Source organism: Myodes glareolus, chromosome 19 (assembly GCF_982192425.1).
Source record: "Myodes glareolus chromosome 19, mMyoGla1.1, whole genome shotgun sequence".
Taxonomy (NCBI): domain Eukaryota; kingdom Metazoa; phylum Chordata; class Mammalia; order Rodentia; family Cricetidae; genus Myodes; species Myodes glareolus.
Window position 1 is genome coordinate 6,257,463 of NC_142044.1, and position 21,082 is coordinate 6,278,544.

Here is a 21,082-nt window from a genome sequence, read left to right on the forward strand (position 1 = left end):
CTTTCCAGAAAGATGTAGATGTTTCCTCCTGTGCTGGGGGAGCCTTACGAATGAAGTTCTAGTAGCAAAATAACCTACAGTTTCTCAGGCAGAGGAGCTGGTCCCAGGCTGCACACTGCCCTGGTTAAAAAAAAAAAGAAAGAAAGAAACCATGGGCTTTGGCCTCCTTCTGTGGAGATGGAGGCTATCTTTTCCCTGTGTAAGCTGGCACACAAATTCAAGTTTCATTTTTCATATCTGTATATGAGGACAATGCTATCAACACCTCAGAGTAACAGAATTAAAACATTTAATGTGGTCCCTAACACATAGTGGTAGTTACCATATGATGAAAATGTTTTTTTAGGAGGTATTTTTAAAAGCCTCAGCTGTTGCCAGGGCATATAAATTAAATTGATGCTTATTTTTTTTGCTTATTTTTTATTTTGTTAAAGACATGTACTATAAAAGTTTACATTTCTTAAGAATTACTTTGCTTTCTAATGTAGTAAATGGATTTTGCCTGAGAGTTTGAATAGATTAATCAATTGAGGATCAAGAAACATTATAAGAAACTCAAAGTTGGAAAAAGTCTCATGTCTATATAAGCAGTCTCAGTAGAGTTCTGGGGAGAAATTGATTCGCTATGCTCTCTCTTCCTGGATAAAAGGAGTGGAAGAAGTTGAGACACGGCCACTCAGAAAAGCCAAGGATGGTGATGTCCATCTCGTCATTAGTCACTTCTGTTTCTCTTAGGAGGCTCCAGCTTCGGTCACCTTTCCAGGTTCTGGGCGTTTGTGTCTTCTGTAGCTCTGATCCTGGAGGGGAAGCGTTTATATTCCTGTTATACTTCTGAATGACAAAGCAAAATCTAAACCTTTTATAGATCTGGCCCCTTTGCCTCTTACAGGGAAGTGTTTCATTCCTTAAACACTTACTATGTATTTATGACACAACTTCCCCTTCTTTTCCTGATGCTGACTCCTGTCTGCAAATATCTGGATTAATGAAGATCTCTCTCCCTTGCAAATGGTAACTCGGAGGTGGCTGGGCTTGAGGCATGATCTGATCGGATAGAGCAGATGATGCCACCAGGAAGCCTTCCCTCCCACTCTCTAAGCTCCTTTCCTCTGTGTTAACACCATTCTGAGGCAAGCACTCCCACAGGGCTAGGGCAGATAAGGCTTAAGAGCCTTCCAGCTCAGCCGCTGCAGCTGAAGTGAACTACTTTTCCTGATAGCAGAAGTCTGAGTCGACTTTCCTTGGCGCAGTTTGGGGTGGGCGAGTGTGCTCACCCTTGAAGGGGGAGGCTTGCTGCTCAACGGAGTTCCCCAAATGAGGCCACATGCTAGATGGGCCAAACTCAAAACAAATCAGCAAATGACCACACTAGAACTAAAGTTCATAACGTAATTAATTCAGTCAGTGTATTTGAGATACGCACAGCATTTAAGATATCGAAAACATCATAGCAAACGGTAGGCAGATCACGAAAAGTTTAGCTCAGTGAATGATGACTGGCTGATTGGGAGCCTTTCAAACCAGCAGAGGTTCCGAGAAGCTCCCTTCCAGAAAGTGTGCAGGACAGGAAACAGAAGTGAGGTACAGTCACCGCCCAGCCCCGTTTCAAGGTCAAAGCCCTCGTTGCTAAGGCAGGGCACTTTTTCAAAGTGCCTCTACTTTGATCTATTACAGAGCGCTAAGAACCCCACACTTATTCCAAGTACACCCTGCAAATGAGGCTAAAGCCATCAGACTGTACTAATTAAGCTGAAGTTTTTGTCACACACACATACACAGCTTGATTGATTATGGCTGAGAATTTGTCTCATTTGAAGTTAGCCAGCTGGCAACCCCCAGAGGACTGGAGCCGAGTGTGCTGCCATTGGCTGAGAGACAGCTATTTGTTAAGAAGTTTTAGTACTGAAGGGAGACAGACAGGGGGAAGGGAGAAAATTGGGGACAGGGGTGAGAGGAACAGCAACAGGGGGTCAAGGGCAGAGATGTGGGATGGGGTTGGGGAGAACGGTGGAGGAGGAGAATTCTGGAGAGAAGTATAATGACATGGTCGTAGATGGCACAATGAAATCTATTATTGTGCACGCTAATGCAGAAACTTAATAAAATATGATTAAAATGGTGTATATATTCTGTTAAGTTTTCAGTGAGTCTTTGCCAAATTAAGTTTCAGTTCATTATTCAAAATATAGAGGTCTCCTCAGGCCGGGGTTTAGTTTGTCAGCGTACACTGAGGGATCCTTCTCTTCATTTTCCAGGCCATCCCCTGGCCTATCTTCAATTCTTAATGGTGTGTGTTGTTCTCCCTCCTAACAGAACCTATCTCCTTGACTTTGGAACCATAGTTAGCATCTCTTTTTTAATATCACATTTTTATTTCATAAATCTCCTTCTGTCACATGCACAGTGCAGACACACAGACATACACACAACCAACAAAAAAGTCAATGTTTAATTCCCTCTCTTCCTCTCTGTCTCTCTGTCTTTGTCTCTGTCTCTGTCTCTCTCTCTCTCTCTCTCTCTCTCTCTCTCTCTCTCTGTGTGTGTGTGTGTGTGAGGGAGAGAGAGAGAGAGAGAGAGAGAGAGAGAGGTGATTTTCATGAATCCATGACATTTCTGCAGTATATTGTTGACATATAACTGCAATATTCCCTTATCAGCTGACTCACCGGCAGAAACTAAAAAATTAGCAAGTCAATGGGTAGGCAGATCAATGTGACTCTTTCACCAAAAACTAATTAAAGCTATTATTACAACTTGAGAATTGCAAGAATTGAGAAGCAGCATGTTGTTGTACTGTCTTCAGAAGGGAATTTCTTAGCCTATTTCTAGACTTTGGTTAAAACCAGAGGTGCTGCTGACACCACTGATGGGTAAGATAGATGGATCCAGAATTAGTATGTGAAGCTCCTGCCAAACCCTAGCTTGTCAAGGCCTCAACTGAGCTGGAATAGGAAATGCCTATTAGGACAGATATGTACTCCTGTCTTCAACCCATCCTCTTAAACTGTCACAGTTGTCACAATGTGTAGATTTAAGTCTGTGGGTGGTACAGTTTTAGGCCTGAAATGTCTTGTTTCCATTGGATCTTCAAGGGTGTAGTCCTAGCGAGGGGGTTGCCAAGCTGCTGATCTTAGTAAGGGATGAAAGGGGCACTTTGGTCAAAAGAGGTCAAACTCAGCTGCTGGTGGTGATCCCTTTAATCTCTGTACGCAGGAGACAGAGGCAGGTGGAGCTCTGAGTTTGGGCTAGCCTGGTCTACAGAGTGAGTTTTAGGATAGCCAGGGCTACACAGAGAAACCCTGTCTTGGATTGAGAGAGAGAGAGAGAGAGAGAGAGAGAGAGAGAGAGAGAGAGAGAGATCAAACTGTTACTATGGCAAAAATTCTTGAGAAAATCAGTTTCTATGGTGGAAAGGTTGATTTAGGCTCACAGATATGCAAATTTCAGTTCATAGAGAGTTGGCCTTCACTTTTGAGACCGACCACATTAAAGTAGAATTCTAGAGTCAAGCTCATGGAGGAGGGAGTCTGCTTACTTCATGGTGGCCAGAAAGCAGAGAGATCCAGGAAGGGCAAGCATACAAAGACTTACTTTGTTCTGACTAGACCTTTTAAAGGTCACCAGTCTTTTATAACATGCTAGCCTGCTGATCAAACTTTTACCACGTAAGTCTATGGGGAAATACGTGTCTAGACCATAGTGAGTGTCCTCTGTGAAAGCTGTAGGTTTGACTGGAATTATTTTAAAGCATCCTTGTTGATTTCAATTCTCAAAGTGAAAGCGAAACCATGTGTTTTGATGAATGCTAAATGCTTTCACTTTTATAATATGGCTTTTTAAACTCTTACTTGAAACTGAATAAAAATAAAAACATTTATCAAAATGTACATCCGTTCCTCCCTTCAGAACTAGGATAGCCGAAGGCAATGGCCGCCATCTTCAGACAGCCCGAGGTGTTTGTTCTTCATTTCTTGCTGCTGTTCCCAGCTGGGTGATTTTTCAGATGTTGCTTGTTTCTGTCTCAGCATTGTGGTAGAATATTGATCATGCTTTCGTTTACGAATATATGATGTGAGAAATAATCATGTTTTTCTTATAATGGGAAAAATCTTCTTAATGTTTGGTTTCTTTTACTTACAATTTTCCCATCTAGGAGAATCTTGTTGCTTTTAAGACATACAGCAATTCTGTAAATTAGAGACCCTTTGGCATTCTCATATTGGTGGGCAGACAAACGGTGAGAAAAATAGTGGTGTAGTCCCCTAGTTTGATTTTGTGGGGGAAAAAAGTTTTAACCAAAAAATATCTGAGTCACACACAGATCTCTGGAAAATTAATATAATGCAATTTTAAAATGAGTTTCCGGTGCTTTGGGTTCAAGAGATACTTTTAAATATCACGTACAAAAATAATGTTTATTGGTCACCAGGAATTTATAATGCTAATGGCATTGAAAGTGTAGGTTTCCTTTGGATATTCTTTTCACCCTAGTCTATTATAGTGTCTAAATCCTTTCCTTACAAATATCTCTTTTTCTCCTTAGTTCTTGAGACTTCTGGAGTTCCTGCCCCTACTATAAATTATGGTGCACAAACGCACATGGAGCCCTCACTATAGTTTACTAGCGTGAGTATCTGTACCTCCTTAACATTTGGTGTCTCTCTTATGTATCGGCTCCTCTGCTCCCTGCCACTGCTGCTACGGCTCCTACAGAACTTTGATCATGTTAAAAGTCACAGTGATTAGGCCAGGAAAAAATAGACTGAGTTTCCAAACAGTTCAAGTTGATAGACACTATATTAAAGCAATGCAGTTACACCAGAAGTTTTGACCAGTCACATGGGTTATAACAAAGGATATGGACTTAAGTTCAAGCAAAAGCTATTCGCATCATTTATTTGTCAGGCTGAAGCATTAGCCTTGAGGATCATGGGATATTCAAAGAGGCAGAGCAGTAAGTGGCCCCAGTAAGCCAAGTACCGAGCAATAATGTTCCCAGGAGGGTTTGCTTCACGTGTGTTCTTAGGGTTTTGTGGGGTCAGCCGGTAGAGCGGCTCATCCCATTGCTGTTCCTAGGAGCTTTGCGCTCGGGTTGGCAGCACTCCATCTTTTGTTCGACCTCATATCTGCGGGTGCGTGTTTTCCACGCTTTCCAGCCAACCTAATCAAATCCACACTTTGCAGAACCAAGCTGTCTTAAAAAAAAAAAATAGTTGACTAATGCCACTATTCCCGTTCCACTTAGTTTCTTAGAATAGCTGTGTGTCAGACTCCATGTCATGTCTAGAGGAGTCAGACTGTGTGCGGCTGTCACAAGACAGGGTGGGGTGGGGTGGGGTGCTTAGTTTGAGGTACAATTATTTGGGTTGGCATTATTCCAAGATCTTTTATTCTTATTGAAAGGCTTGAAGATCTTTCCCTATGATGACTGACCCTCACTATCTGAATCCACCCTGCCAGCAAAACCTGGTCACCCAGGATCTTCACCTGATGTGCCAGACACACGAATGTCATCTTTCCAGGCCCTGCATCGTTCTCCACAGCTAGAGAATACGTACAACATTGAACGTTCATCACCTCCTCTGTGACTCTGACTCCATGACTCCTTCACTTCTTCAGGCTTTTATGGAAATTTTTATACAATTCTCCCTGCCCTCTTCCTCCCCCATGGTGCACAAAATCTTCGATATTTTATTATAACAGCTATTAAGCTGTATCCTTAAAAGTCCAGGAATATATATAATGCCTTTTAGTTTCCCAAGGTAACCATTAGTACGCGACACACACTTGATGCATCGGATATATTTCTGAAGGAATGATTCATGATGAGACCTGCACACGGGGTTAATGTTGGGCGAGTTTACAGTCAACACTGTGGACATGCTCTGTACTGTTAAGTAATTATCTTGTAGTAGGATACCTGGTACAAATCTATAAATATGTTGGCCAACAACTCACAGTGATTAGTGTAACCAATTTGCTACAATTAGAAGGAAAACCACACGCCATAGAATTTAAAAGGTGCATTGATCACACAACTGTATGACATAAAAGAAACCCTGACTCCTGCAATGATCGTGAAAGCATACCAATTTCACTAATTAGTTAAATTGGCCTCCAATGGGGGATATTTTGTACAAAAAAAAAAAAAACCCAGATTTTTTTAAAAGGGCAAAAAGCAGGCAGGTGGTAAGATCTAAGGAAATATATTGAGACAAGGACCCTGTAAAGATGATCTTATTGTATGTAATAACCAATTACCCCTGTGCAGTAATGTCCTATCGGACAGCTTTAGCAATGCCTGAAGGAAGTGCCTGGGAGCAGACTGAATTCCCAGAGAGTGGTGTGTGTACTGTTTTACTCAGCGGTCTGTAGGGTGCTGTGTCAGAGCCTGGCTCCAGAACCAGACTGCCTGTGTCTGAGAACCATGTCTGTCCCACTCCAGCTGCATAATATAAGGAAACTACTAAAATCTCTCCATTTCTCAGTTGCCTTTTCTTTAAATGAGGATGACAAGGGTGCCCATCTGGCAAAGATGGCAGGAAAGGACACAGCACATGCTCAAAAATGCTGTCTTTTATAACTACTAACCAATTCATTCTTGGGAGTCTTACGTTTCCCTATTTTAAAAGCACGTTTTAATATGTGTTCTCATGGGGATGTAGTTGTATTGTATTTTCCAGTTGGTATGTCTTTTATATGTTTCTGTTAACTTCCTACATCTGAGATATTGGTACTTTGCTTTGTGGTAGGAAACAAAGATTATGGCATTGGTGGGTCAAAAGTCTCATCAGATCTGCTCATCAAATCAAGGTCACAGGATTACTTCATCCTTCTCATTCTGTTGTTTCCTGTATAATGCTCAGAAATCTTTCATGTCATCTGAAAAGTCTGTGAATTAGCTTACCCTTGAATTTAGGGCTAAAATAAGCACATTTAATTATAAGCTATTAAACAAAAGCTAAGTGCTGAGAAAAATTATTAAAAGCTTCTGTGTAATGATGACTGTATTCCAAAGCTTCATAATTAGACTGGGATTCAATAATTATTGCATTGGCTTAGAGCTATCTCCTGCTTTAGTTTAACAAACAGAGCCAAAGACACAACAATTTTTCTTCAAATCTATGTGGAGTCCATTGTGTTTGTTGAATGTAACACAGAACTTTCTCAAATAATTTCCTTTAGACTACAACTTGGAAAGTTAGTATTTAGCTGATTAAAATTACTGATGTTTTCAGAGTTGATAAAAATAAAATGAATTAATGAATGCTAGCAAATCAAGCCATTGTCTATATTAGGAAATAAAAACTATGAATTTGGACCTTAAGTCTTATTATTTTGATTTAAGACATTGAACTGTGGACTGCATACTCTTGTTATATTAGAAAGCTTTACCCCACTATAGACAGATTATTTCAACCATTTAAATGGGCTGTTTGAAGAAAAACAGCAAAAACCCAATACAGAGAAAAGAAACAAAAAACCTGAGCTGGTTGAATAGGCACACACCTTTTATCCTAGTACTCAAGAGGCAGAGGCAGGCAGGTCTCTGAGTTCAAAGCCAGCCTGATCTACAGAGTGAGTTCTAGGACAGCCAGGGCTACACAGAGAAATCCTGTCTTGAGAAACAAAACTAACAATCAAAACAAGAACAATGACAAAAAAGGAAAAAAGAAGAAAAGATAAAGGAAATGTGTCAAAGAAAAGAAGAGTTAAAGAGGCGCGTGTCAGGAGTCTGTGGTTTCATGTCCGTTGCCAACGTTCCACAGTTATATCGTATCCTAGTCTGTGACCGTGCTAAAGGACTCCATACCTAAGAATACGCTGAGAGGGAAGGCATTGTGGATCCAACGTGCAGGAACTAAAGGACGGATGGGTTGCACACGGAGTGTTCAATAGCATCATAATGACGGCTTCTCTGACAGAATTGCTATACACAAGCAGCTGTGGCAGCCATGCTGGATGAAGTTCCTACCTTGTAAGAGCCAAGTGAATGGATTAAAAACTAAATGGATGAGTTTTAATAACCAAGTTTTAAGGTGATATCTATGCATGACTCAACAGCCCCGCAGGATGAAGCAGTGAATTAGGCATTGCATAAAGATGGTGGATTAAAGCTAATACATCCTCGCCCAGCTGGATTTCCACTCAGCAACAGTAAGGGATTTCAAAGAACTTCACAAAACAGCTTTTCTGCATAACATAATACAGTAGTTTAAAACCCTAGCCATTCATTCTCAGGTTTTGTGCTTGGTGCCTTTCTTCTCCCTCCCTCCCTTCCTCCCTTTCTCCCTCCCTCTCTCCCTCCCTCTCTCCATCTTCCCCTCTCTCCCTCCCTCTCTCCATCTTCCCCTCTCTCCCTCCCTCCCTTCTTTCCTTTCTTCCTCCCATCCTCCCTCCTTTCCTCTCTCCTCCTTTCTTTCTTGCTTTCAGTGGTGATGGTAATATCTCATACATTTGCTGTCAGGTACAACTCAAGGGCGGCTTTGTTGATCTTGGCTCTGCTCTGACATGTCCAGGACTTCAGTTGGGACAACTGAGCTGTCCAGTTTCCCATTTCCCCCTCAGGCCACTTTATGCTGGCTCATGTGGAGAAGGGGACCCCGAGAGAGTAAGTGGACTGATACAAATCATTGTGAGGTTGCTCCCCATTTTGACATGTTGCCTCATTCTGTTGGCCCAAGCAAACAGCAAAATCGAGATTTAGGGGTGGGGAAATTGGCTCTGTTACCTAATTATAGGAGGTGCAAATTTACATAGCAGAAGCATGAATGAGGAAGGGATTAACTCTAGATATGTCTATAATAAATCTACCATAAGATATACATCCATAAGGAGAAGCAGAACAGAAGATAAAAGTAGAAATGGACTTAAAATCACTTAAGAAACCCAATTCTTAAATGTGCAGTAGAGAAAGCCAGGAAAAACACAGTGAGCTAATGCAATCTACAAAATCCTCTAAAATCACAGAACCCAGTTGTCTTAGGGTTTGCTGTGAAGGGACACCATGACCACAGCAAAACTCATTACCTTTTTAAATTTTGCATTGATTCTTTGTATATTTCACATCATGCACCCCAATCACACTCATCTCCCTGTCCCTGCATTTCCACCCTTCACCTTTTCAGTCTACCCCCTAAAAGAAAACAAGCAAACAAACCAAAAGCTCACCATGGGAGCAGATGTGCACCTTCGTGTATCAGACAGTATACACTTCGGTCCAAACAGCTTTACTTACAAATGCTCATTGCAATGAGTCTTTGGGCGTTCAAGGCCCCTGGCTTCTACCACACCACCAACACTGCACCCTCACCAGGCTTCCTGTTGTTGCCCTGTGTTGTGGAGATCCTGTAGCCTTGGGTCTGCAGGATTGTCCCCTTCATGTCCTCCAGAAGTTCATGGGTGGGGTAGATGTTGGGATGGGCCAACTCGGAGCCCTGCTCCTGGGCCTAGGTGATAGCTGAATTGGCCATCCTGCCCACTCTCTTGCATGCAGGGCCAGCTCTCCCACGCTCATGCCATCAGAGCTGGCTCTCCCTCATCCACACCACCAAGGCCAGCTCTCTATCACTGCTCCCGCGAGGGGTGGGACCAGCTCTCCCACACTGAACCACAGCAACTCTTACATAGGAACATTAGTTAGGGGTAGCTTACCGTTTCAGAGGTTTAGTCCATGAGTATCATGGCAGCATGCGGGCGGACAAGGTGCTGGAGGAGGAGCTGAGAGATCTGTATCTTGATCTGCAGGCAGCAGAATGTGAACTGTCTACCATACTGAGCATAACGAGCAATGGAGACCTCAAAGTGCACCCCACAGTGACACACTTCTTCCCACAAGGCCACACCTACTCCAAACAAAGCCACACCTCCTAGTAGTGCCACTCCCTCTGGGGGCAGATGATGTGGGATGTCCTTCTGTATATCCATTGCGTTTATTGGCTAATGAATAAAGCTGCTTCAGCCAATGGCTTAGCAAAGTAAAGCCAGGCTGGAAATCCGAACAGAGATATAAAGATATAAAAAGAGGAGGTAGAGTTAAGGAGACACCGGTTAACTGCCTAAGGAGAAGGATGCCAGAACATTACCAGTAGGCCACAGCCTCATGGTGATACACAAATGAATAGAAATGGGTTAATTTAAGATGTAGGAGCTAGCTAGGAAAATGCTAAGCTATTGATCAAACAGGGTTGTAATTAATATAGTTTCTGTATGATATTTTGGCTCTGGGTGGTCGGGAAATGAATGAGCAGTCTCAGCTGGCAGGCCATTTTCTTTCAAGCCATCACACCGGCACACCTGGTCATTGTGGTCAAATGAGAAGGTAACGGTGCAGATAAACGGATCCAAGAGGATTCATTGAAATTCTCTGCAGTTAGGCCCTCAGCGGCTATCATCCATCCGTCTAGATATTTACTGCCGCTCCTCCCCATCTCACTTTAGAGAAGCAAAGGGATAAAGCGTTGGTCTTGTCAACCCCCTCTGCTTGTGATTTAAGTGTGTTCTCCAAAGGCTTGCATGCTGGAGGCTTGGTATTTCCTGAGGCAATGGGAAGGTGGTTGAATCTTTATGATATGGAGCCTACAGAGGTTGCTGATGATATTGCTGATGATACTTCAGACTTTGGACAAAGGATTCAGGTCTGAGCAGGATCCTTGCTCTCATGGTAACAGAGAGTACCACGGAGGCTACCCAGGGAAGAAAGCAATCAATAGTCCTCTCTTACTTTGACATTTGTGAACTGTAACACGACCAGTATGGTAAGTATTTGTAAGGATGTTTTAAGTGAGACTTCCATGTTGGCAGCAACCAGCAGCTGTCTAACTGGACTTAAAGACCACTTAATAGGAGGTGCTTGATACTAGAACTACTGGGGCCAGTGAGGTCAGGGACCTTTGACTACTTCTGTCATCTTGCTGGGCCTAAATTCCACAATACAGTCTAAAACTTCTCCTTATACCCACAGCCTCATGTAGCCCTCACCCCCAGCCTAATAAGCTTCTCTTCACAGCAAATGGAAACCACCACTGGAAGTAGGGCTGAGATATGAGTCAGTGGTAGAGTACTTCTTGTTTAGCATATTCAAGGCCTTGGATTCAATCTCCAAACACACACACACACACACACACACACATACACACACAGTGGCACACACACACACACACACAGTGGCACACATACAATGGCACGCGCGCACACACACATATACAGAGAGAGAGAGAGGCATACACGCATGTATGTACACACACACACACACACACACAAATAATGAACATTTTAAAAAAAAAAGGTTTGCTGTCAAGACCTGATAATCTAAACCTTTGGTGAAGGGAATTAAGTTGGTAATGAACGGGTGTAGAGATGGGAAATTAGCTTGGATGACAGGATAGACTGAATAATCAGAGGAACCTTACAAACAGAAGAGAAAGCCATTGAGAGATGACAGCCCAAGAAGGTACAAGACAAAATATAGAAACTGGGAAATAAAAAAGTCCAACCGAGAGCGTGGACAACAGCACTTGTGTAAAGGGATGAAGCATCCCTGAGGTCCAGAGCCTGAATGAGGGGTTAGGTACCTCAGTCTAATCAGAGAAAATGGTCTGTGTGTGGTGACAGGGTCAGGGCTTCTAGGTGTCGCTGATTTTCTCTTATGCTACAGGTGAAACAGGATAAAAACATTTCCTTACATACTAAAGAGGGCAGGAGAAGATGTTGCCAACATTCTTGGATATTATTAGGACTAAAGAACCCCAGGTCATTGTGAAAGGGCGTGACAACATTTGAAGTGGGGGGAACAGTTAGAGGAACGGTTGTGTTTGTTCTTTGTGGCTGCAGAAGGTACAAAAGGTACGTGAGGTGTCACGACAGTGTTGTTAATGGACTGTCCTGGGCTCCACCCACTTACTCCCAGGGTAATTAGACCAAAGCCTCGTGCTTCCAGAGTTGGATTAAAGAAAAAAAAAGTGTAGACTTACTTGTTTGGATTGGTTTTACTACTTCAAAAAAAATCAAGGAAAAAAAATAGCACAAGTTTTCCTTTCGAGAAAGAGAGAATCATTTCCGGGGGAATGGAAGCGACTTTGTTTTGGCAGAGTATATAATGTTAAGTAAAATTTACACTTGCCACATCGAAAAAAAATCCCTAACTCTCAAAAAGGGAATAATAGCAGGAGTGAGTGGAGGTGGCAATGGATAAGAGTAGCCCATGCTGCTAATTGTCCAAATGTCCCAGGAAGCCCAGTGGATGCATAAGTGGTCCGTGAACAGCTCCTGGATAACTTGGTTAATTAATGTCAATGGCCGCTATTGACTGTGACTTCTCCAAGGCCGAGTCACTTGTCAGTCTGCAGGCCTTGCTCTGGAGAATGTGACGGTAGAGGGGAAACAGCCCTTCTGAGTCACGCTGCCTGATCTTTAAACAGCCGTGGTAACAGCAGCTGCAAGATGCTGGGTTTGGCTTGGGCTGACAACGCCTCAAATAGGAAGCCGGCCTGATGCTGTCAGGGGCACCCCCACACGCCATCAGCAAACAATGCTTAAATGTTGCTTGCCTACTCAATTTCTGTAGCAGTCTAACTTTTCTTAAGGAACTTCTGTCTTTGGGGAAGTGATAATTCTGTGGGACCGATGCAAGTGTCCAGTACAAAGTGGTAGACAGAGTTGGCCACTCAATACGATACTGGTTGACGTGAATTACAGTGTGGAAAGTAGCAGAAAGGTTCATTATCACTTCTTATTTATAGCATATATTCTGAGCCTCCTTTCTATGGTAGGAATAGTGGTTGTGTCCAAGTACTTTATGGGTGTATATGAAATCCATTTAACAAATGTTTACCAAGCCCCTTAGCGAAAGTCACATTTTGTTAACAGTTTGGAGAGGGAGGAGAGACATATAATTATATCAAACAGATCCCTTGCTCGTATAGAAGGAGGAGAGACAGTAACATAAAATTATATCAAACAGATCCCCTGCTCGCATAGGATGCACAGCCTAGAATGTCAGGAGGGCTAGAATAATGCTCTGCTTTATGTGGTTGCATAGCAATAGTGGGGATGTCCTTAAACAGGTCTTAGTTTATCAACTTGGAGTGTTAGATAAATGCTGAAAATAAGATTAAAGCTTGTGATTTGAAGAGAGAGAGGAAAGCAAGCAGGCAGGCAGGCAGGCAAACAAGCATAAGAGGAAAGGAAACTAAGGGCAAGCATAGTAGCAGGTACCTGTATCTTAGAATTTGGGAGGCTAAGGCCGGAAGCTTGCTGTGAGTTCAAGAACAGCCTAGACTACATAGCAAGATCCTGTCTCGAAAACTAAATAAAAAGCAAGTAACATTAATATAATATAATATAATATAATATAGACTAGGATTGGGACATAGCATCTTCTGAAGACAAGAGAGCATCTCTGGGTTTATAATTCATACCCCACATGCTGTCTGCTCTGTTTGTTTCCGGGGTTACCCTGACTCAGTACTTGTTTGCTTGTGTCCTGCTGAGTACCTGCGTTGGGCTTTGGGAGTTATCCAACAAGGGTGATCTTCCAAGTTTCACAGCAGCCTCTGCTCATTGGGCTAGCACATGAGTAAGGGTAGAGGCTCAATGTCCAAAGACAGATTCGTACTGGACTAAGTAAACACTTAGATTTGCCTTGGAGGAGGCCATTTGCCTAGACAGTTAATGCTTCTTGGGGATGTCGCAGGAGTCTGGGTGCCATCGCCAATGGTTAAACAGAACCCACAAATAAAACAAACCCTGGAAGGTGGACCATCAGGACTTTGCCTGTTTTATGGTTTTCTGGAGACAAGGAGTTACAATCATCTGTTAGCTCTCAAACTCTCCAAAATGGTTTGGAATCACGCCACATCATTTTGGTTATTTAGTTTGCTGTTCTATCAGGTGGCCAAGGCTGGTTTTGAACTCTGGATCCTCTTGTGCTTACCTACCAAGTGCTGGGATTACCAGGATGTGCCACCATGTTTGGCTTTGATGTTCTTTTGAGAGGAAGGAATGTACCTAGTAATTCCTCCAGAAGCTTCTGGAAAACTCCTATCTCCTGAGAAATGTCTCCTCACTCCCTAGGCATAGGCATGCAGGTCTATAGTCGGCTGTCGTGTTAGTACTTGGCGTTGTCATCTTCTCATAGGTGATGGGTTCCAGAGTGCTCTCAATATCCAAAGTGGACAAACCAAAGAAATCCATGGGCCTTTCCTAAGAAAACTGAGGAAATTTGACACATGAAACACTAGGAACACTCCAACATGATTCCAAAGGATATTCCTCTGTGTGTGTGCCCGCGCATGTGAGTGCGTGTGTCCAACTTTATGCTGGAGGATTCTTACTAAGAAAAGGACCTGCTTTTGGTGCAGAAGCCATTATTACGCTTCTTCTGTGTTCTCTAACTCTCTCCCCTCCACCACTACTTTAGAGATCAGGTCTTATGTCTCCCAGGCTGGCCTCAAACTTATGACATTGCCAAGAATAACCTGGAAATTCTGGTTTTCCTGCCTCCGCCTGAAATGCTAGGATGACTAGCTTGTGTCCAGGTTCAGTGTGTGCTGGGGACTGAATGCAGGGCCTTATGCATGCCAGGCAAGCGCTTTAGCAGCTGAGCTAAATCCCCAGTCTTTCCTTTTGCTTTTTGATGCCCGCAGTGACTCTTTCATATGTGATTTTTACTTTAATTCCTTTCTATTTCCTCCATGTTGTTTCCACCCCAATGATGTATACAAACCGCCAAGATGGCTGCTGTCCTTTCTTCCCTGGCTACTCCTCATCATTCACTGCATACAAAGGACCACTTTCTAGGCCTCTGTAAGTGCATTCTGAAGGCTTTTACACATGCGCTTCTTTAGCATCTATTATTTGGGCTTATACTGAAGATAATGACTCAGGACATAGAAATAAAAATGTGCTTTCTGCTGATTGCATGATTGCATAAATCATTACAGATGATTTTGGCTTTGTTCGCTAGACCCTGTGTTTTAATAAATTGCTTTTATAAGCATAATTTTCTTTTTATTAAAAGCCATTAAAATATTGTTAGTGATTGTCTAAATCTGTCACCGACTTGCTCTCCTTTGTCCTTGTTGAAAAACTCAATATTAACATAATTATTAACATAATATATATTATGACTTTACCAAAAAGAGAGCAAGAGACTTATGGCTTGTTTATGACATGTGTGCATAGAAGACAAATAAGATGGATAAATAAACGAACACCTACTTCCCCTAAACAATGAGCAGATAGAGAAACTGTCCTAGCTATCTTGTATCTTCGAAATGAAATCAGCACATCTGCATATCTATGTTTTTTTGATACTATCCTAGATATTTGAGATACAGAAATAACCTGCTGATGGTGGATGGATGAAGGGAATGTATACACACTCAAATGCTATTCATCAATAAAGAATTTGCGATGAGATCTGAGAGTTTCAGTAATCTATGGACATAAAAATATTAATTTAGATGGCAGTCTGATATTATGACCAATTAGCAAAATAATAGTAATAGGTTCAGTCCTGGGGCCTGTGAGCTCCCCAACCATGTGTTCTTGGCCAGATATGCAGTATCAGAAACATGTTTCCTTCTGTGAGGTGGGCCATAAATCCAAGCAGAATGTGCTTGGGTGCCCTCCTAATATCTGTGCCACTAATGCCCACAAGGGCATATCTTGCTATGCCAGTGAGCATTGCAGTTCACAGGGTTCATTGCTGGTTAAGACTGCTGTTTTGCCTCACCTCAGCATCCTGCATTACACCTTCTAGGTCTCTGAGAGCTAGCCAGGAGCTCAGAAGCTTCCTGATCAGTGCCAACTTGGCTTCTACATGTCCTGTGACCATAGTGTGTATTGTATTTAGCGACAGGGTCTTTACAATCAAGTAAAAAAGAGCAATGACCATAGCTTAAATTATTTTGGGAGTCTCAGAGATGACTTTGACCAATAATTCAAGAGGACGTGTCCTACACTCTTTATTCAGCAACCTATGGTTTCTGGAAGGAGCACAATCCACATGTATGGTACATCTAATGAACTCTTTTATATAAATATATGCATATATGTATTTAAGGAGCTTTCAAAATAGGTATACGTATGATTTTTCAAACATCCATGCTGTAAGTATCCCTTCTCCAACCTCCTCTTCCTACTTGTCCCCACTTAAAGCTTCTTCTCCATTATTATCTTCCCTCCACTTTGCATCCCAGGAAAGTACAGAGAATACGTGACCATGGAATTCTCGGCCACAAACTGGCCAGGTCTATCACACCTCCTTCTGAAGGCTCAGACACCATTGCAGAATAGGGGGCAGAGAGATTTTAACCTCCAGAGGTCGGGGTTTGGGAGGAGCAGAGTTAAATAGTGTCTTTTTGGTTTGACATGACCCCTTAACTCATAAACTCAGCATCTGTGGCTGCCTACATAAGACCTGTACAGAATCTAACCAGTCAGCATTCTAGCATGGGGTCGGAGGGGATTCATACGCCCCTGTCTTTAGTGGCAAAACTGTGGACAGTGTGTTGTAGATGCATCTTGCACAACAGGGCAAGACAGTGCAAAAGTTCCTCCATTTTGTATTCTTGCTAGGCCATTGGAGGTTTAACTTAATATGATCTCCTTGATAGAGGATCCCATGGGAAATTACCCAACTCTGTTCTAGGATCCAGAGGTCAGGACGTCCTACCTAACTTACCTTAGCTTTTGTTAAAACTACTTGCTTCAAACTGCTTACTTCTGCAAAGTCCCCTGTAGCTGCCCAGTGAGATGCTAGGACATGGTTTCTGGTTTTAAAAAACAAAAAACCCCTATGCTCTGGACACTCAAGGCCACATCTAGGTTCTTGAATGCTTGGCTGTCATCCCAGCTGGCTGGAATAAAGACTTTCAAATTGCCTAGAGACTGAGTCTAAGGGGTCACCTCTAGTGGGCTACCCATGACAAGCGGATGGCTTCAGAGGGAGTGAGGATCTGTTTTCTTTAAGGACATGACTCTTGGCGATCGCCACAGTCTAGTGCATGACCCCGATTCCAGGGGGACAGCAACAACTGTAGGTGACGGGAGGTGGGTCTCGGAGGAGGTAGGGGAAGGAGTTGAGTGTGAATGTGATCAAAGCCCATCGGATGAAATTCTCAAAGACATGGTAGAAGTCTTTATAAAAGGAATCCCGTGAGTTGCAGCAAAATACATAGGCCCAGAGGATATTATGTTAAGTGAAATGAACACAAAAGGCAACGTCTTCCTCATATGAGGAAGACTTTAAAGTAGAAACAAACCTAGAATTCTGAGTGATAGAGGCTGTGTGGATAGAAGAAGGCTGGATTTGACCAATTTGTGCTGTATGTATGTGTTGAACTACCACATAGAATACTATATATATATATATATATATATAACATCTAAGTAAAAATAAGACATAATAAAAGCAAGCAGAAGCCCAATTAGCAAAGCCTGACTCACAAATAAGGTCCTTGGACACCTGGCCAGACTGTTAACTCTATCACAGCCAGAACTGCACATTTCAGCCAAAGATGGCTATTCAGTAGGTTTTCTGGGCTCAACCTGGAAATGGTCTATCTGACAGCTTTGTCTAGAGTAGGGGAGCGGCACTCCTGGCTCTGTCCCAGCTGGTACGGAAAGACAGATGCTCAGTACAAACATTGTAGCAAGTGATGGAGACAGCGAGGAAAGAAAAGGTTAGCCAGGAAAGGGTACTTTGTGGGCTGAAACACGTGACTAAGGGGAGCCACCGATGGGGTGTTCCTGCTCCAATGGGAGCTGTAACCCTGAAGACTTTATCTCAACTTGCCATGCAGATGGCAGGCCAGGGGAAAATAGGGTAGTTAAGAGGAAACTGAGGGAGCTTAAAGAGAATGACAAAACCCAGGAAATAAGGGGAACTGCACATCAGGTAGACGTAGGGCTCATGGGAGTGTGTATCAGAACCGTAGCGGCGCACAGTATGCTGCCCATTTCTCTTGCCTTCTGCAAGAAAATTCCCCTGGAAGAACCTGTGCTGGGAAGAGTCCCCAGACATTATGCAGATGTAGGTGTACAAGAATATAGATATATTTTTTTGCTAATTTTTTCATACTAAGAAATCAACCGAAATAAAAGGCTTTAATATTAATAAGAACGGCCTGGTTAAATTACAGCACGTTATTAACATGAACATTACACAGTAATTGAAAATTCATATTGATTTATGGTCACTGAGCTATGTATAACATTTCGTACCAACTCTTAAACGAAAAAGTAGTTTTAAAACTACTGTGTATGAATTAATTTTGTTCTTGTTAAAAAATTAAAACACTTATAAATACATGTGGTTTAAAAATTCTGAAAGATTGTGCCAAAAAAAAAATGCTGGCAGTAGTTATAATTAGCTGGCCAGATTACAGGTATTTGACAATATATCTGCTTATCTTTGTATTTTGGTTTTTTTTTGTCAGAAATGTAAGTTATTAACATAATAATATAAACTGAGTTAACATTTGAAGGGGAGATGGGAGACAAGGGCAAGTGGATTTTTCCCTTTTCCCTTCCATTCTCAGAGGTCCCATATTTAGTGCCCCTCAGCTCCTGGAGGAGGTGAGCACACTGTGGATCCCAGGGCTTCCTCCGTCCCAGGCATTTCTCAGGGGAGTCTGGAACTGCGGCACAGACAGGCGGAGCCGGATGATGAATGGTTCTGCTGAGAGGGTCACGGGGTGCAGGACCTGGAACCGGAACCGTGATAAGTCAAAGCCATCCCGCTACTGAAATATAGAGAGCGAGATGAAAAAGAGGGAGGGAGGGAAAGAAGGAGGGAGGGAGAGAAGGGGGAGAGAATTCTCAGGAAGAACAGAATAGCCAAGTAAGACTTGGGGGTAACTGAGAGATGGGAGGCTGGGCCTCTTTATTGCACGCCTTCGATCCCTCTTCCCAGCTTTATTTCATATGCAGCTTTTAGAGCGTCCATAACATTGTGCTTTATTTTTAAAGTAAGGATTGCTTCTATTGCATCAGACTGAAGTGTTCCTGTTTGCAGGGAGCATTCACAAAAACTGGTTGAAACCCATTTCTCATCCTGCAGGGCAGGACAAGGGTAGACTGAGCGAATGCTGTCATTAATTCTCCGCTGCTCTCCTCCTCCGGTATGTCCACCAGTCTCTTCTTGGGGTGACTAGAAAGTGCCTTAGACATGGTGATTTAGGAACAATACAAAATGTTTTCCTTACAGTTCTGGAGGCGGGGTAGTCAAAACTCATGGCGCAGATGATCAAGTGCCTGATGTAAGCAAAATTAGGCAGAGAGGCAGACAAACTTGATCTCAACAGGCTGAGACTGGCTATTGAAGAGGGAGGGACCTCGATCTTTCTGTGGGATGGATGTTAAGCACATTTAGAGGGCCTGGGAGACATGGGCGCGCGTGCGCGCGCACACACACACACACACACACACACACACACACACACACACACACCTGTAACAGAGAGTTACAGCTCTTCTGTCGCGGTTTGAACCGAAGCAGGGTAGGTTGTTGTCGATATCCTGGCACGACGCTTCCGCAGGTGAAGTGGAATGTTCGGGCTGGGGCCAAGCAATTCTTTATGGTTAAGGGCTATTGCCCAGTACAACCTGACTCAACTCCTCATGAGCCAAGTCTGTTATCCAACACCTGGGAAGAGTTTCTATACGCTTCCAAGATGGCACCTTGTGACTCTGTGATTTCACATGGTGGAAGCCAGGAGGAAGAGGGTATAAATTTTCTTCCAAAAGTCCACCTATGTGGACACTAAGGCCGTCTCTGAGAATGGAGCCCTCGTGGCCTAACTGCTTCCTCAAGTCCCACCTCTCTTATTTTTCCACTGGAGATTGAGTTTCACTGTGAATTTTGAGGGAGACAGAAACCATGAAGTCAGAGCAAAAACCACACTGGACATTGAGAAACTGTGGAGGGAAATTCACTTTTAGGAACTGGTAGAATAAAACGAGAGAAACAAAATGTTTCTCCAAAGCAGATGAAACTCCTGACTCATATCTCCCTCCAATTATAGTTCTGTGGCTCTCTGAAAAAGGCGTTTGAAGGTGAGGAATTTTACAATGCAGCTCTCCAACTCAATATTGTGAATTCTGTTGTGCAAAACTTTGTCTAATGTGCTCGGCAGCCTTGGCGAAAAGTGGACTCTATAAATGCATCGTCGATATCATAATATAAATTGAATGAAAATGTTCTTTCTGTTCTGCCGGGTTCTTTCTAGAGGTGATTATGTCTGCAGGAGTCGTGTTAGCTCTCTCCTTACAGAGAACTGACTGTTCCGTTCTCACTTCTGTCACGTGCCGCCCCTTTGGTACTTTCTATTCCTTCTTGATTTTTAAGTCAAGTAACCTATCACATTATGATTTGGAGTTTAGACTTATGGCATTTGAACTGCAGCATGAGGTCCCCCTTGGTCTTCTGAGAGTGAACTGTAAGTGTACTTTGAGAGGCAAACAGTACCAGTTTGCCTCCTTGATTGTTGACAAGGTCAAATGGTGGCTCAACAAATTAGGATGCCAACATTTGTCTCTAACAAGTTTCTAGCTGCTTCATTTACATTTTAACACCATAAAAGCTTCTGGGATATAATTAAAAAATATAAGTTTTCTGAATTATAGCATTAGAATCTATTATATCAGTTAAAGCTTTAGCATGCTTGATTAACCCCCTGGGGTTTTTTATTCTATTACAAAGTTAGTAAAGCTTTTCTTTCTCCTAGGTGACTTTGATATCTATTCTGTTTATCATCTATGTTGCTACCCCCCGGTGTTTCTTTTATGCCCAGTCAAGTGCCAAAGTCTTTTCTTTGTAAAACTCAACCTCTTTCTGAATTTGAAATCTTTGTATGATTTATTCTTAGTCAGTTCTAGTTTCCTGAGTCAAGCTTGCAGCACTTGCTAGGGTACACTGATGAAGCTTCAGAATGCTTTCTTCTAGAGGGCTGGCACCTTCCTTACTTGCTCAGGGACCATAGGTCAGTTGGTTAGCAAAGATGTCCGTGTTAGCCCCGGGGGGCTTGGTCTTCGGAATGAATGACTAGGCTGGCTAGGAGCATCTGGCTGCAGACAG